A 17,011-nucleotide genomic window follows, 5' to 3' on the forward strand; every position below is an offset into this window, starting at 1 on the left:
CAGGGAGGTGTGGGTTCACCAGACTTGCTGTGAAGACAGCTTTTCTGCTTGTGACGCTGCCCCTAAGTGTGGTGTGATGGTGGCTTTTGTAAAATAGGAGGTTCTTCTCATGTGAGTTGATCACAGTCATCTGGGAAACGTGTTCACAGTGTTCATGCCCCAGCCCAGCTGGGACCGTGATCTTGTTGGCTGGCGTGGAGCAAGGCTCTGGCAGCAGTATTATGGGAAAAAAAATCCCCAGGAAAGCCCCACAGTTGAGATGATTTTCAAGGTCCTTTTCAGCCATTAGAGTCTATATATAATTAAAAAAATTTCCTGGAGAATTCCTGGGTGACAGCTTCCTTGCGTAAGAAAATCCAGCAAATATCTCCAAAGAGAAAGGAAGCCTGTCCACAGATTTCCACAGATTCGGTATTCTTTTTTTATTAGGTATTTTAGGGAAAAAGGATGGTTATTGACTTTGAACTTTTGAGGTGTTTCTAGGAAGGGCCCCAGGGCAGGTGACGCTATGGTTTAACCAGAAGTGATCTGTGGGCGATTCTGTCTCTCAGTCCCTCTCCCTCTCTTCCACACACACACACACACACACACACACACACACACCTTATCTCACAAGTGTTGACCTAGCTTTGCCGAGATCACGACTTCATCATCATCATGTCCACCCTCCCCGTCATTAACAGAAATTCCTATTGGCTGCGTTCTGCACAACCATCGTCATCACCTGACTTCTTGTCACCCTCTTCACTATCAGTGACATGGTTAGAGTCAGCAAAACATTTGGATTAGCATCGTGGGCTGTGTTTACACCGTCCTCACTACCAAGAGATCTGCGGCCCCATCAGAAGTCATCCATCACATACCATGCTGTGTGATGCCGTATCACGCACCCCTGACTCAAGAAGGATGAAGCCTGTGGGTTCTGTTCTGATAGACTTATTAAGATGGATAGCACATCCATGGCAGGTGGACAAATGACTACTGAACAGTGAACAAATACAGGCATAAATACAGCTACAGACATCTTGCCAATAAAAGGTACATGTTTAGGGGTCGCATGCCTGAGAGTCTTGGTTTCACAAGAACCATGCTGTGACCTTCTCCTCTTCATATGCACTGCTCTGCCCTCTGTCTCCTGACCCCTCACTCCCAAACCGCTGTCCTCAGGTGCAGGCGCCGTCTTGAATCTGGACCTCGGCTCCTCTGATGCTTTCCCGGTCTGCTGGCCACACGACCCAAGTCAGCCTCGGATGGAGGCGTCCGCTTCCCTCTGGAGGTGTCCTCACTTAACTCACCTTCTGCTTCTCTTCCTTCTGTCTTCAATACATATATATTTCTTCTCCTTTCTCTGGCTTATCTGAATAGCTAACGTTCTCTTAATTTCTTCGATTTGTATCTTGCTGCCTATGTTTTTTATCTCTGCTGGCTGATCCCTGGACAGAAGGTGAGTGAACTTTGCTGCCCTTGCTAGTGCTTCTGTTCCGCAGGACAGTCCTTTTAGCAGGAAACGTAGAGACCCAGGAGAAGTGTGGGTCCTCCTTCTCTCCCCTCTTCGGCTCTTCTCCGTTGCTAGTGTCTTCCATCCTTCCTTCCCCCGCCCGCTCTTGGGTCCCTTCTTCTTCCCCCTCCCACTTCTTTACTGGTGCCCCTTCCTAGCCTCCCTCCCTGTTCTTGAACATCCGTCCATACCTATCACTTCCCCCTCCTCATTCCTGGTCTCAGTCCCTAAGTAGTGCTGGCCTCTGGCCCCTCTGGTCTCTGCGTGTCCTTCCACAAGCTCGTAGCTACGGGAGCATAGTTCTGGTTGCAGGGCATGCCTGCCCTCAGAGCCTATGAGTCCCCGTATTCTCAGCCTGTTGGAATGTACCATCCATCATGTAGGATGTGCCTGCACTTGTATTTGTAGGTAAGATGATTAGGACAAGGATGTATTATGATGAAGCCATCTTGGAGTTCCCTTCTGTTTCTTTTTTTTAAATATAATTTAAATATATTTGATGTATGAACTGAAAGTGAAAGTGTTAGTCGCTTAGTCGTGTCTGACTCTGAGACCCCAATGGACTATAGCCCACCAGGCTCCTCTGTCCATGGGATTGTCCAGGAAAGAATACTGGAGTGGGTTGCAATTCCCTTCTCCAGGGGGTCTTCCAGACCCAGGGATTGAACCCAGGTCTCTTGCATTGCAAACAGATTCTTTACCATCTGAGCCCCTAGGGAAGCCCCATTTGACATATAATCTTGTGTAAATTTAAGTTGTACAACATCTTAATTTGGTCAGTGTATAGATTGTAATATGATTGCCATTGTAGCAATAATTAGCATCTCTGTCATGTTACAAAATCATCCTTTGTTTTCAGTGGCTGGAATCTTTAAGTTCCAATCTTTTAGCAAGTTTGATGGTTATGATACAATATTGTTGGGCATATTCCCTGTGCTGTGCATTAGATCTCTAGGGTCTATTTACTACATGTTGCAAGCTTGTACCCTTAAACAGCATGTCTTATCCCTCCAGCCCCATCCCCTGGTAACCACCATTTTTTTTTAAAGGTTTGCAGCTATTTTATTACGAGTGTACATTTAACACAATGAAATCAACACTGATATATTGAACCTAGTTAATAGTAGTGTAATAATATTTGGATGATTATATTATTTTAAACAACAAACTACACTGAAAATTAATGTGATAAACTTCTTGGTCATAATATTATTAAGAAATACAATGTATACATTGAAAACATGATTGCTCAAAATTTGAAAATGGAAATGAACTCATTTGGGCAGAGTCAGAGTTCGACTAATCTGAAAGGAGCGGGTCTGTGGAAGGACCGTCTTGTTTCAACAAGTTTGGCTTTTTAGATTTCACATGTAAGTGATATCATATGGTATTTTTCTTTCTCTGACTTCTCTCACTGGGCATAATGTGCTCCAGGTCCATCCATGGTATTGCAAATGGTGGGATTTCCTTCTTTCTTATGACTGAATCATATTCCATTGGATCTGTGTGTGGATATATAAAATCTTATATATACAATAATGGATAAAGACATATAATGGATGTGTATGTGTGTTTGTGTGTACTTAGTTGCACCTGACTCTTTGCAACCCCTGTGGACTGTAGCCAACCAGGCTTCTCTGTCCATGGAATTTTCCAGGCAAGAATACTAGAGTGGGTTGCTAGTTCCTCCTCCAGGGAATCTTTCCAACCTAGGGATCGAACCCATATCTCTCACATCCACTCCATTCTTTAGCACTAGCGCCACCTGGGAAGTGCCAATATAATGGATATTGAGTGGATAAAGAAGATTTTGCTGCTACTGCTAAGTCACTTCAGTCGTGTCCGACTCTGTGCGACCCCCATAGACGGCAGTCCACCAGGCTCCCCCGTCCCTGGGATTCTCCAGGCAAGAACACTGGAGTGGGTTGCCATTTCCTTCTCCAATGCATGAAAGTGAAAAGTGAAAGTGAAGTTGCTCAGTGGTGTCGGACTCCTAGCGACCCCATGGACTGCAGCCTACCAGGCTCCTCCGTCCATGGGATTTTCCAGGCAAGAGTCCTGGAGTGGGGTGCCATCGCCTTCTCCAAAGAAGATTTTATGTATTTGCATATGTAAAGAATTTTATTATAATTTATATTATATATTAATTGTAATTTTATAATTATATATTATATTATATTATATACTTACATAATATTTATATGTTGTAAATACATATATATAAATTTTAAAATATATGTATGTCTTGACACACATACACACACACACACACATATGTCTTCTTTATCCATCACCCACTGATGGACTCTCAGGTTGCTTCCTCCCCTCCTTCCTTCCTGTTTTGGAGCCATAGCCAGGTAGACTCTGCATCAGACGAGTCCTTGAGAGGCCAGCCTTCCAGCTCTGGTCCTGGACCCACCTGCTGTGTGACTTGGGGATGTCACTTCTTCTTGCAGAGCCTCAATGTCCTCATCTGTGAAGTGGGCATAGTAACACCTGCCCTGTTTTTCCTAGAAGGTTGTTGTAAGAATCCAGGTCTTAGCCGCTGCTATGGGAATGCAGAAGTTTACTATTGTGTCTGTGTTCTCAAATATTTTTAGGTGTGTTCTCAGTTCCTGGTTCCCCAGTCACCTTCCCTCCTGATGCAGTAGGCAGCCAACACTGATGGAACTCCTGGTGGAAGGGGGTCTGTGGAGAGACACTGAGGGACTCAGAGGCAGTCTGAGCCCTCAGAGTTCACAGCCAAGGGCACAACAGGCGGAGTGCCCACACTCAGACACCCTGTGCTAGATTGCTCAACTGTGTCCGACTCTTTGTGACCCTGTGGTCTGTAGCCTATCAGGCTCCACTGTCCATGGGGATTCTCCAGGAAAGAATACTGGAATGGGATGCCATGCCCTCCTCCAGGGGATCTTCCCCACCCAGAGATCGAACTCGCGTCTCTCATGTCTCCTGCATTGGCAGGCAGTTTCTTTACCACTAGCGACACCTGGGAAGCCCATCTGATTAAATACTGTGCCAAGTAGCCCATCAGCATGGCACAGCTTCCATCTGGGAGAATGCTGGTCCTGGGAGTCTGAGAAAGCAAAGCCAGGGGGTGGCCCTGATGAGGCTGCAGGTGTAGCAGAAGGAACTTGTCCCCATGGTGTCAAGTCCCCAGACTCCACACAGGTGGGCCATCCTGGCATCCTTCTGCTCCAGGGCTCCAGACCATTTTCCTATTCACAGAATGCAGTGGCAAGTAGTTGACCTCCCAGGAGGATGTCATAACCACGAGAGGGGAACACAGCGTGGTATGCTGGGTGGCATGCATTTGCTTGCAAAAGTGAATCTGAGAACCAAGTCTAGGAGTAAGGGTGGGGGTTAAACCCAGTTCCTGGGGTGAGAAAGAAGCATGGGGGTGAAGCTGACCTCCATAGGCCTAGTGTTGGGTCCAGTGGTGTTTTCTCCTCTCTTAAAAAAAAAAATTATTTATTTGACTGTGTTGGGTCTTAGCTGTGGCATGTGGGATCTTTTTTTAAATTAAATTAAATTTTATTTTATTTTTAGTCATGGCATTTGGGATCTAGTTTCCTGACCAAGGATTGAACCTGGGCCCCCTGCACTGGGAGTGCAGAGTCTTAGCCACTGGACCACCAGGGAAGTCCCTCCCCTCTTTTTAATGGGCTTGGGAAGTGACTACAAAAAGAGTAACCACGTTTGCAAGGATTCGTGTCCTGGCGGCAGGGGGAGCAAGGAGGAAGACTGAGGCATAGTGTGGGGTCACTTAGCATCTTTGTGGCTGGTGGAGGCTGGATCATAACTCAGCACGGTCCGGAGAGACCGGGAAGATGGGCAGGAAATCCCTAAATTGAGCTCTCGAACCTGGACAAATCCACAGTAATGAGTCCAGGGACACGGAGTCCTGAGCACAGATATTAACCGGGAGGGGGATCTTGGAAGGAAGTGTTTGTTTTCCAAAAACAACAACAGAGGAGCCAGTATTTTGTGAGGGACACGCAGTGTCCCTGCACAGGATAGAGGCAGGAGGCCTGGCCTTTGGCCCCGAGCAGCCTGGGAAGGTTTGAAGTGCGTGCTTTCTCACCTCTGCTCTTTACCGAGGTGGCCCGTCTAGATTGTGGTCAATATCTATGTTTATTTTGCACTTTTCTTATTTAAAAAATTTTTTATTGGAGGATAATGGCTTTACAATGTGGTGTTAGCTTCTGCTGTGCAGCAAAGTGAACCAGCCATGGGTACATCACTTTTTTATACATATGAACGAGTACCCTGCCACCTGTCCCCGCCATGCTCACCCCTGACGCCCACTTCTCCCCCACGAGCTACATCCCAGGAACTGGTGAGGATGAGATGATGGAGTCCATTCTTGTGTTAATGCAGCAGGTTCATCCAGCAGCAAACCCATGTCCCTTGCATAGTAGCACAGATCTTAATCACTGGACCATCAGGGAAGCCCCATCTTCTCATTTTCATGAACTGAAATGATATAGAATTGCCATTAAGAATTTTCTGATGAGAGTGAGAAAATTAGTGTTACCATGTTGGACTAAATAAAATTCCAGTTAAAAAGCAAAGAAATGTGGCATTTTAGTTAACCTGGGTGGCCCCTTAGGAGGAAAATATTAATTCTATTAAGCTTCATAAATTATTGGAAGTTGTGCTCCATTACTTATTGCTGGCTCTTAGAAATTCTGATTTGTGACTTCTGCAAAAGTTCCACAGGAAGACCCTCCCCAGGTTCCTGATGCCCACTCAGCCAGGCCAGAACCTCTGCCTTCTCAGTTATTCAGATCTGAGGCTTGGGTTAGTAAGGTTTCTCTAGAGAAACAGAACTAACAGGATTGTTGTTGTTGTTCAGTCACCCAGTTGTGTCTGACTCTTTGCAACCCCATGGACTGCAGCAGGCCAGGCCTCCCTGTCCCTCACCATCTCCCGAAGTTTGCCCAAGGTCATGTCCGTTGCATCGGTGATACCATCCAACCATATGTGTGTACATATATTATGTATATACATTTGATATATATATCATCCTCTTCTATGGAGTTCTCCAGGCAAGAACACTGGAGTGGGTTGCCATTCTCTTTTCCAGGGAATCTTCCTGACCCAGGGATCAAACCCGGGTCTCCTACATTGCAGGCAGATTCTTTACTGTCTGAGCCACCGGGAAAGCCCCTCCTGCCCTGATGTAAAGGAAATGGTTCAGTTTTGTTCAATCGCTTTCCTACTGAATGCCTGTTAATATCTTGGAGGAACCAATCGTCTGCAGAATGTACTCTGGGAAATTACGTCCTGGTTAAGTAAATTAAATTAATCCTAAATTAATTAAATTAATCCTAAAATGGAGAGACAGAGCATTCAAATTATTATTTTTTCATTATTATGGAGTAGATCAGGGGCTTTCCTGGTGGCTCAGTGGTCATTTGTCCATGCAAAATTCAGAAACAGAATCACATCTTTCCCCTCCTCACCTTGACCCTCTTCTTCCTTCATCAAGTAGTGACTGAATTCCTCTCTGGGATTATTTTGATAGTTTAGTGATTCCTCCTCGGTGACCAGACAGTAAAAAGCAGGAGAAACTCCATGAACTTGATTGAAGATTGAGATCGTCTAGATCCTTAATCCTTAGAGGAGGGCCACTGACTACTCAGCCTTCATGATACCTTTCAGGACAGATTCTTTCGATTATTATAAATATCATTGATGATTTTTGAATGAACCAGAGGGATAGCTGTTCACACTGATGGGCTGTGGGGGGTCCTCTTCTTGTTGTCTCTGCCTGTTCCCAGGCATTTGTTTTTAATAGTGATGTGGGGTTGGGTTTATATTTGATATCTTTATGGGCTCTTTGGTGCACGCTCTTTGATTGCTATTTAAATAGGCTGGAAAGAGTACGGAACACTTGTACTTATTCAGTTTTGTTTTCTGTGATGCTTCTCATCTTTAAAAATCAGAAAAAACCAAATTGATGCCATCTCCGTGCCATTGTTTCCGTGTGGAACCTGCGATGGCTTGGGGCCACCTTCTGGATGTGCATGCAGGCCTGGCAAGACCACAGACCTGACTCAGGGATCAAAATCAGTGATGCAAAAAACATGAAAATGTAATGGGAAGTGAATTTGCATTTTCGAAAATTAAGTTGTTTTTAGGCTTGTGATTGAAAAAAATGGAAAGAGAAGTGGTGGTTTTCCTTTTGAAAGCCTCACATCTGACTGAACTGGGGCAGCATGTGCCAGATGGGTGGGCAGGGACCTGGACCCTGGACCCCGTGCTCGTGGGCTGAGAGCAGAGGGCAGTGGATAGAATTTGTCAACTATAGTAAAACAAGACTGAGTAGCTGGGATATGTGGTCGCTTTCTCAATGGGAGACATGGGAGCATGGGCCGTGGCTGCCACTGTGGGCGGGGGAGGAGAGAAGTAGGGAAGGAGGAGGGGGCGGTCAGCTTCAGGCACCTTGGTCTCATGGGCAGAGCTCTTCTTACTCAGTAAGAACTGGAATCAGTGATATACTGGTTTATAATGGCTCTTGAGATCTGATACATTTTCAGAAAATTTGCAAGCTGGTCACAGTACCACTGATTGAAATTGGCCATCAGTTCAGTTCAGTTCAGTCGCTCAGTCATGTCCAACTCTTTGCAACCCCATGAATCGCAGCATGCCAGGCCTCCCTGTCCATCCCCAACTCCTGGAGTTTACTCAAACTCATGTCCATCGAGTTGGTGATGCCATCCAGCCATCTCATCCTCTGTCTGTCCCCTTCTCTTCCTGCCCCCAATCCCTCCCAGCATCTGAGTCTTTTCCAATGAGTCAACTCTTTGCATGAGGTGGCAAAGTATTGGAGTTTCAGCTTCAGCATCAGTCCTTCCAATGAACACCCAGGACTGGTCTCCTTTAGGATGGACTGCTTGGATCTCCTTGCAGTCCAAGGGACTCTCAAGAGTCTTCTCCAACACCACAGTTCAAAAGCATCAATTCTTCAGCGCTTAGCTTTCTTCACAGTCCAACTCTCACATCCATACATGGCCACTGGAAAAACCATAGCCTTGACTAGATGGACCTTTGTTGGCAAAGTAATATTTCTGCCTTTCAATATGCTGTCTAGGTTGGTCATAACTTTCCTTCCAAGGAGTAAGCGTCTTTTAATTTCGTGGCTGCAATCACCATCTGCAGTGATTTTGGAGCCCCAGAAAATAAAGTCTGACACCGTTTCTACTGTTTCCCCATCTATTTCCCATGAAGTGATGGGACCAGATGCCATGATCTTAGTTTTCTGAATGCTGAGCTTTAAGCCAACCTTTTCACTCTCCTCTTTCACTTTCATCAAGAGGCTCTTTAGCTTCTCTTCACTTTTTGCCATAAGGGTCGTGTCATTTGCATATCTGAGGTTATTGATATTTCTCCCGGCAATCTTGATTCCAGCTTGTGCTTCTTCCATCCCAGCATTTCTCATGATGTAGTCCGCATATAAGTTAACTAAGAAATTGGCCATAGTGGGCATATTTACACCATAGAAATCAGTGACAGCTACATATCAGCCATCCAGCCCCACACACGGAGGTGGTTGGTAAGCGTTTACCAGTGCATGGTGAATCAGAGCCCTGAGAATGAAGGCGGAGTGCGCAGTCAGAGTGCCACGGTGGACTAGCGCTCTCCAGTGGTGGGGGCGAGCAGGCTGGAACCTGAGGGTGTTATGTGATTTCTTCTGTGGACATTAAAGTGCTGTTGGTCAGAAGGGAGCTGGGAGTGACCGTGTCTCTTCAGGGACTCTGAATTAATGCCATATCAGTCACCTCTGGTCAGAAAGGAACTTCTCACTCCTGCCCACTTGCTCACTGCAGCCCAGCTACACAGATCCTCCAAAATACAAGCCTGTTTCCCTCTCTGGGCCTTTTGCTTGACCTTCCCTCTGCCTGAGGACCTCCAGATACCAGGATGCAGTTACCCACTCCACCTGGGTCTCTGCACAGACTGATATACCTGACTCCCCTGTGTGAAGTGGGCCCCTGTCTCTCTTCTTGCCTCCACCCCCTTCTCTTGTGTGTGTGTGTGTGTTTAACACTCAGCACTGCTGGATACTGAGTAATGTGTTTGTATCTTTGCTTTATTGTCTGTATCCTCACTACACTGGAATCTCCAGGAGGGCACCGGTTTTGTCTCTTCCTATTGGCAGCAGCACCTAGAAAGGCCTGGGTACAGAGCAAGCAGTAATCAACATTTGATAATGAATGAAAGGATGGATCTCATTACCAGCCTGGTTCATTGGTCCTGGCTTACTGCAGTGTTGCTGAGATGGGTTCTGAGTCTTCATTCAAGGGCATTGGAAGAATGCTGTGGTCCCTCAGGGTGGTCTGCAAGGGGGTGGGGGGAGGCAGCATTGTGATACATGGACCATAGCAGCCATCCCTGATCTGGGTCCTCAGTAACCCCTTCAGTTACCAAAAAATCATTTAGAAATAGTCTAATTGTACCTGGAATGGGGCTGGGTTGTGTGTAAGGAGCCCTAGACCTTGGAAGGATCATGTTTTTTATTCATTCACCCATCCATCCATCCACCCAGTGAATAGTTATTATCATTATGTCTGAGATATTCTGTTGACGGCTGGTGATGCAGTGGTGACTACAGCTGGTCTTGGCCCCATATGGCTTCGGTGTGGGGAGGATTCAGAAGTTAAATAGCTGGTGATGAGCTGGGAGGCTCAGGAAGCAAAGATCAGGGTAGACAGAGAGCTAACGGGAGAAGACCAATTCAGATGGCGGGGAGGTGCAGGGTACTGGAAGGGTGCCTTTGAGCTGAGACCCAAGGGCTGGGTAGGAGTTTGCCAGGTAGGGAGGGCAGGTGAGAACCTTCCTGGGAGAGGGAAGGACATGTCTTCCCACCCCACACAAGAAAACCCTGGCCTCTGCAGGGAGCTGGGAGGAGGCCAGTGTGCGTGAAGCACAGAGACTGGGGACAGGGCGTGAGGGGGTGGGGTGGGTGGGGACTGAGGCTGCAGGGGAGGCAGAGGTGGGGCTGGAAGGGACTCATCAGCCATGTAAGTAGTTTGGATTTTCTCCCACATTTTTAAAGTCAGCAAACATTCATTCATGTGTAGAGGACATTGAAAATGTAATTAAAAACCATAAGTGAATCCAGAGTTAGACCTCAGAGAATGTGCGTTTTGTAAATACATTGCTGTGTGCATTTGGCGAGGCTGTGGACAGACATTGACCTATGGGCACAGGATGGGGTGGAGGGACTGGGGAGCTCCTGCTCTTGGTGGGCGCTGGGGCTCCTTTGGGCTCTAGGATGCAGCTGAACAGAGTGGCTCCCCGTGCTCTTTGCATCTGGATTGGTGGGGGGTTTAACGTCTGCTTGAGTAGGTAACTAGGCTGGTGCATGGAGTAGGTAACCAGATCTGTGCACCCTCTGATCTGGGTTCAGTGCCCATGTGTCTGCCTGCATCCCTCTCTCTCGTGCCCTTGGGTACCAGTGGAACAGGAGAACCATGGATGCGTGAGCCCCTCTTTTTCATAACTTCTTTAGTCCAGCGGCGTCCACCCCAGTCCCGTTTGCAGGGCGACCTTCCACACTGCCTGGCTTCCCTGTGTGTCTGAGCCTTTTGAAATGAAAGTTGAACAGGTGATCATTTTCAGCCTAGTCGACCCTCAGTTACCCAGTGACCAGAGGCACAGAGGAAAACACAGATACCTGGAAGGGGAGACAGCCTGGGCTAGTGTCTGGGGCCACAGGTGTAAGCAGACATGTGCTCGTAGCTGGGCTCACTCTCCATCGTTTTGTCTAGTTTCTGCTTTTCCTACGAGTTGCAGAGAGAGGCCCTCTTAGATCAGTGTAGATGAGGGACTCATGGATAATCAAGATTATTCTGTTTATGTTTCATATGGTTATGGGCTTCCCAGGGGGCACTAAGTTCATGAGTGCTCAGTCGTTTCAGTTGTGTCCAACTCTTTGCAGCCCTATGAACTGTAGCCCACCAGGTTTCTCTGTCCTTGGGATTCTCCAGGCAAGAATACTGGAGTGGGTTGCCATGCCCTCCTCTGGGGGGATCTTCCTGACCCAGGGATCGAACCTGAGTCTCCAGTGTTGCAGGTGGATTCCTTACCACTGAGCCACTGGGGAAGCCCGCCCAGGTGGTACTAGTGGTAAAGAATCCGCCTGCCAATGCAGGAGACCCAAGAGATGTGGGTTGCAGGAGACACCCGCCAACGCAGGACACGCAAGACATGCAAGAGGCTTGGAGAATTCTGTGGTCAGAGGAGCTTGGCAGAGGTCCATGGGGCCTCAGAGAGTCAGACACAACTGAGTGACTAAGCAATGGCAGCATATGATTATAGCCTTCCCTTGATCTTTGGGTGCTGTTGGATCTCCTAATGTTTGTGTGCCGTTGGGCACGTTAGTAAAACTTACTGTGCCTCAGTTTCTCTACCCATAAAATGGGGCTAGCAGCCTGTACTGTCCATGATAGACTATCACTACAGCCTCGATTCCTTGCATCCCGTGAAGGAACATGATTCCAAGGCAGGAAGGAAACAAATTAGCCCTCAGACCACACTACTGTGCCCCTCTGGAGGGGAGAGGCTGGGGGAGACGAGCGGGGTTGGGGGGAAAGAAGTAACAGAAGAAGGCATCTCAGTAAACCTCTTAGCCTGTGACAGTAGAGCCAAAGTGAGCTTTTATGAGAACCACATTTGAGCCCTGGGATGAAAAATAAGAGCAACATACTTTAAAAATTATTTATGATTTTAAGCACATGAAAGGCGTATCACGTACCCGGGGAGGGCATAATGGGGACCAGCTGGTGAACATGTGTCCTGCCATTTCTGAAGATGTTCTTCATTCTCCTATGTCCAAGAATAACAGTAATAATGATGCGGCCGCTGATCATATTAATAATACTAAAGTGGATCAGGGCGCCTTTCCTGGACCCTGTGGAACACTGGGGAAGAGCTGGGCTGCTGGGCTTGGTGGGGGGCTGAGAGGGAGCTCTGGCTCGCTTCCTTCTCGGGGACCACGGAGCCTTTCCAAGGATCAGAGGTTTGAGAAGAGAGCCTAGATGCGGAAGTCAGGAAGCCTGGGTCCTGAGGGCTGGGTTCACCCCCCATGCTGGCAGTTCCCCACTTCTCTGAGGCTCAGTTTCCTCATCTGCGACTCAGTCATGCAAATGCAGCTGGTGGGACTGGCTTGCAGAGTCTTTGTGGATCCTGCTGACGTGGAGCCTGTGGGATTCCAGTGCTGGTTGCATGGCTGAGCATTCTGTGTATGAAGTGAGGAGGGGTCCTCCTCACTGCTGGGCTTCTTCAGCCCTTGGAGCAATCAACCTCTAAACTCAGCACCTGGTACCCAGGAGATGCCCAGATGTGTGTATGCTATGAACAAATGTTTCCTTTTCATGAACTGTCTAGAGCCATAGAAGGTTAGACTTGGACAGTACTTTAAAAGCCATTTAGTCAAGTTCTGTCTTTTATAATCCATGAAGTGGATTCGGAGAGGTGCTCAGCCTTGGGCTAATTATCCCCACTGCTGAGCGGACCCCAGGACTCTGCCACAATGCCCCTCGAATGGTGAGATTTCCATCCAGGCTGGTGGGAAGAGGGGCTGTTCCCAGCCTTGCAGATGGGTTTTCTCTAGTGTCCGGCAGCTTCTCAGGAGGACTGTCTGCAGGATTCTTCATGGAGCTCTCTCCCTTGGCTGCTCTGTCCTGGGAGCTCTGGTTGCTCTGGTCTCCCCTGACCTACTGCCTAGCCTCCTCAGCCCAGGGAGTGTGCTGGGCTCCACCTGTTTTCCCTTCCTGCCGTGCAACCCTGGACCTTTCTCTGGACAGTGAGCTGAAGCAAGGCCAGGACTCATCTGTTTCCTTCTCTCAGGAAGTCATTGCTGCCCGAGGTCTGGTATCTTCAAAACTGCTCTCTTAGTCGTCTTGGGCTGCTTCAACAAAATACCAGGGGGATCAAACCAGTCAATCCTAAAGGAAATCAACCCTGAATATTCACTTAAAGGACTGATGCTGAAGCTGATGTGCCAGTACTTTGGCTACCTGATGGGAAGAGCCAACTCATTGGAAAAAACCCTGATACTGGGAGAGATGGAGGGCAGGAGAAACAGGGGGCAACACAGATGATAAGATGGTTGGATGGCATCACTGACTCAATGGACATGAGTTGGAGCAAGCTCCAGGAGATAGTGAAGGACAGGGAAGCCTGGTGTGCTGCCATCCATGGGATCACAAAGAGTGACATGGCTGAGCAACTGATCAACAACCACCAAAATATCACAGACTGGGGGGCTTATGAACAATAAGACTTTCCTTCACCCAGTTCTGCAGACTGAAATTCTGAGACCAGGGTACCAGCATGGTGGTACGAAGGGTGTGAACCCTTCCTGGTTCATAGCTCACACCTCCTTGCTGTGTCTTCACATGGAGGAGGGGGCTGGGAGCTCTGTGGGGTCTGTTTTAGAAGGGCACTAATCCAGTTCATGAGGACTCCACCCTCATGACCTAATCACCTCCCAAAGGCCCCACCCTCCAATAACCATCACTGGGCATTAAGACTCAGGACAGGAATTTTGTGGGAACAGAAACATTCCAACCATAGCAACCACTATTTCGTGTTTTTTAGTCTGAGTATATTGGCTCAGCTGGGGTAAATCTGCACCCTGTTCGTCCGTCATAGTGGGAAGTGGAAGTTCCCCAATTCTCTCTTTAGAGATGAGGACTCTGAGAGGGAAAGCACCTTGTCCAAAGTCACACAGCTTGTTAGTGTCAGCAATGGCTAGGACCCAGGTTATTCACTCTGTAGACATTATTGTGCTCCTCATGTATGCCAGGCATGCAGGGCATGCTCCCCAGACACCCACAGTCTGTTGGAGAGACAGACGAGTGAACCACGAGTTAGAAAAAAGTGTGGCAAACATTAGAATGCAGTATTTATTCATAGGATGCTAGGAAAGGTTTCCTGAGAAAGCTGGTACTTGAGCCGGGTGGAGAAGGAGAAGGAGGGTGGCCAGGTGGAGCAGGAGGGGAGGAACTCCAGGAACAGGGACAACATGTGCAAAGTGACGAGGGGAAGAAGCAGGTGCTTTGTCCTCCAAGCTTAGCACCCATGGAATCGTGCATGGGGCTGCCCACTGTGTCTGACTGTGGACCTGTGCCATGCTGCATCCCCGAGCATCTCAGCGGTCTGGGAAGTGGGCCAAGGTACCTGCCCGGGTGTGTGTGTAGGGCCTGCAGCAGGGCTGTGGGGTGGAGGTCTCCTTGACTCTGGCCTTAAAAACCATTTACATTTCTCTTGGAAGTGGATGATGCTATTTGCAGGGATTTGGAGCACCCACTGGGGCTTCCCAGATGGTGCTAGTGGTAAAGAACCTGCCTGCCAATGCGTGAACTGCAGGAGATATGGGTTTGATCCCTGGGTCAGGAAGATCCCCTGGAGGAGGGCATGGCAGCCCACTCTAGTATTCTTGCCTGGAGAATCCCATGGACAGAGGAGCCCAGCTGGCTATAGTCCATGGGGTCGTGCAGAGTTGGACACGACTGGAGTGACTTAGCACGCATGCACGAAGCACCCATCTCCCCATCCAAGAACAGGCAGAATTTATCCTGGACCCATTCCTGGTTCCTCCAAAGACATGCCACAGGCCACATTCCCTTTAGCCCCATTCTCTAGGGAGCTCTTCTGGATCCACTGCCAAGAGGAGGTCAAGACCATCTTGGAGGTACTCAGCTAACCGTCTGCCAGGACACAATCCTAGGGCAGGTGTTGGGTTATTACCGAGTACAGGCTGTCCTGGCCTCTGCTGAGGCTTGGCTCCCATGAGCCTTTGCAGCTGGTGGGTAACCTTTCAGCTGGCCAGGGACTTTGGGCTGTGGCTTTATTCTCCAGCCTGGTTTCTTCCTACCAAGACCTCCTACCTTATGACTCTCCTGTCCCCAGCATGGGCCGCTTGAGTGGCAGCCACTCCTGTCATCAACGCTGGGTCCCTGGAGAGTTACCATTCATTTGTTCATTCATTTAACCAGGGGGATGGTTTGAACAGTGTCCTGCCTTCATCACGATTGTTTGGCGGGGCGACTGGGCATGAGTCAAATAATCATTCAAATAAGTTTAAAATCACAACAGTGATAAGCGCTGTGACGGAGAGGCATTTGGGCTCACAAAATGCTATGAAGATGGGACTTGACCTTGTCTGGAAGCCAGGAAAGACCTCCCCGAGGAAGTGACAATTGAGTGAGAACTCAAGTGTGAACAGAAGTTGGTGATGGGGAGGGAGGAGACAAAGGGTGCAGATTGCTAAAAATACAAGTGGCTGGGTGCAGTGAGCGTTGAACCATGGGGCCAAAAAAAAAAAAAGTGACGACTTCTACAGGGCCCCATGGGCTGTGGTGAGAATTTTGGTTTTTATTATAAGAGCAAAGCAAAAAGGAGAAGAGGGCAGCAGAGGATGAGATGGTTAGATAGCATCACTGACGTAGTTGGACGTGCATTTGAGCAAACTCCGGGAGGTGGTGGAGGACAGGGAAACCTGGCGTGCTGCAGTCCATGGGGTCGCAGAGTCAGACACGACTGAGCGACTGAGCAACAGCAGCAAAATGAACACAGTTCTAGTAAACAAAGAAATCAAAACCATAAGTGTTACTATATTAACCAAGGTTAACAGCTGCTTGGCACTTCCAGCCCCACCCCACCCTCCGCTCCACACACTGGCCTCCATGTGCCTTTCTGCTGTGACAGTCACGGCTCCTCCATCAGAACCCCAAGGGCCCAAGAACCAGGCTGGTTTCACTGTTGTTTAGTCGCTAAGTGGTGTGCAACCCTTTGTGACCCCATGGACTGAAGCACGCCAGGCTTCCCCGTCCTTCAGTATCTCCTGGAGTTTGCTCAAACTCACTGAGTTGGTGGTGCCACCCGCTACCTCATCCTCTGCCACCCCCTTCTCCTTTTGCCTTCAGGCTTCCCCAGCATCAGGGTCTTTTCTAAGACCTCGGCTGTTTCTAACCCTTCTTAAATCCAGTTTGAACTTCCCTGCTTTTGTGTTTGCTTGGAATGTCTTTGCCAATATTTGTTCAAGCCTTATTCATTAAAAGTGTTTGTAAGGTAAGGTTAGTAGAAGTATGGTCAAAGCATGTGTAGAGGCTACAATAAATGCCCATCTCTAGGGAAGGAACTCAACAAATTAGAACGTGTGTCTGCTGTGTAATATGGTGCCTTCATGAAGCTGGGTATACATGGACTGACCTGGAAAGATATGTGTCTCAGATACATTGCTGCACATGAAAAGCAAATTGTAGGATAATACGTTAAATGCCATCACAGGTGTGTTAGAAAGATATATATATATATATATATATAGGGAGTATATATGTGTATATATATATATGTGTGTGTGTATATATATGGAGTATATCAAACATACTCCAAATTGTTGATAAAAGTTTCCTCTGGAGTGAGGTTGAAAGTGAAAGGAAGCTGTTAACATTAGTTAATACACTTCACGATTTTTGTTTCTTTTTCTCTCATTTT

General features: G+C 47.9%; 1 protein-coding gene across 1 annotated transcript in view; it reads left to right on the forward strand.

Moving 5' to 3' along the window:
- ANO2 (anoctamin 2) overlaps positions 1-17,011 on the forward strand; it is a 337,179-nt gene that overhangs the window by 70,266 nt on the left and 249,902 nt on the right. The gene's annotated exons all lie outside the window — the stretch shown is intronic.

This window comes from Bos indicus, chromosome 5 (assembly GCF_029378745.1).
Source record: "Bos indicus isolate NIAB-ARS_2022 breed Sahiwal x Tharparkar chromosome 5, NIAB-ARS_B.indTharparkar_mat_pri_1.0, whole genome shotgun sequence".
Classification (NCBI taxonomy): Eukaryota; Metazoa; Chordata; class Mammalia; order Artiodactyla; family Bovidae; genus Bos; species Bos indicus.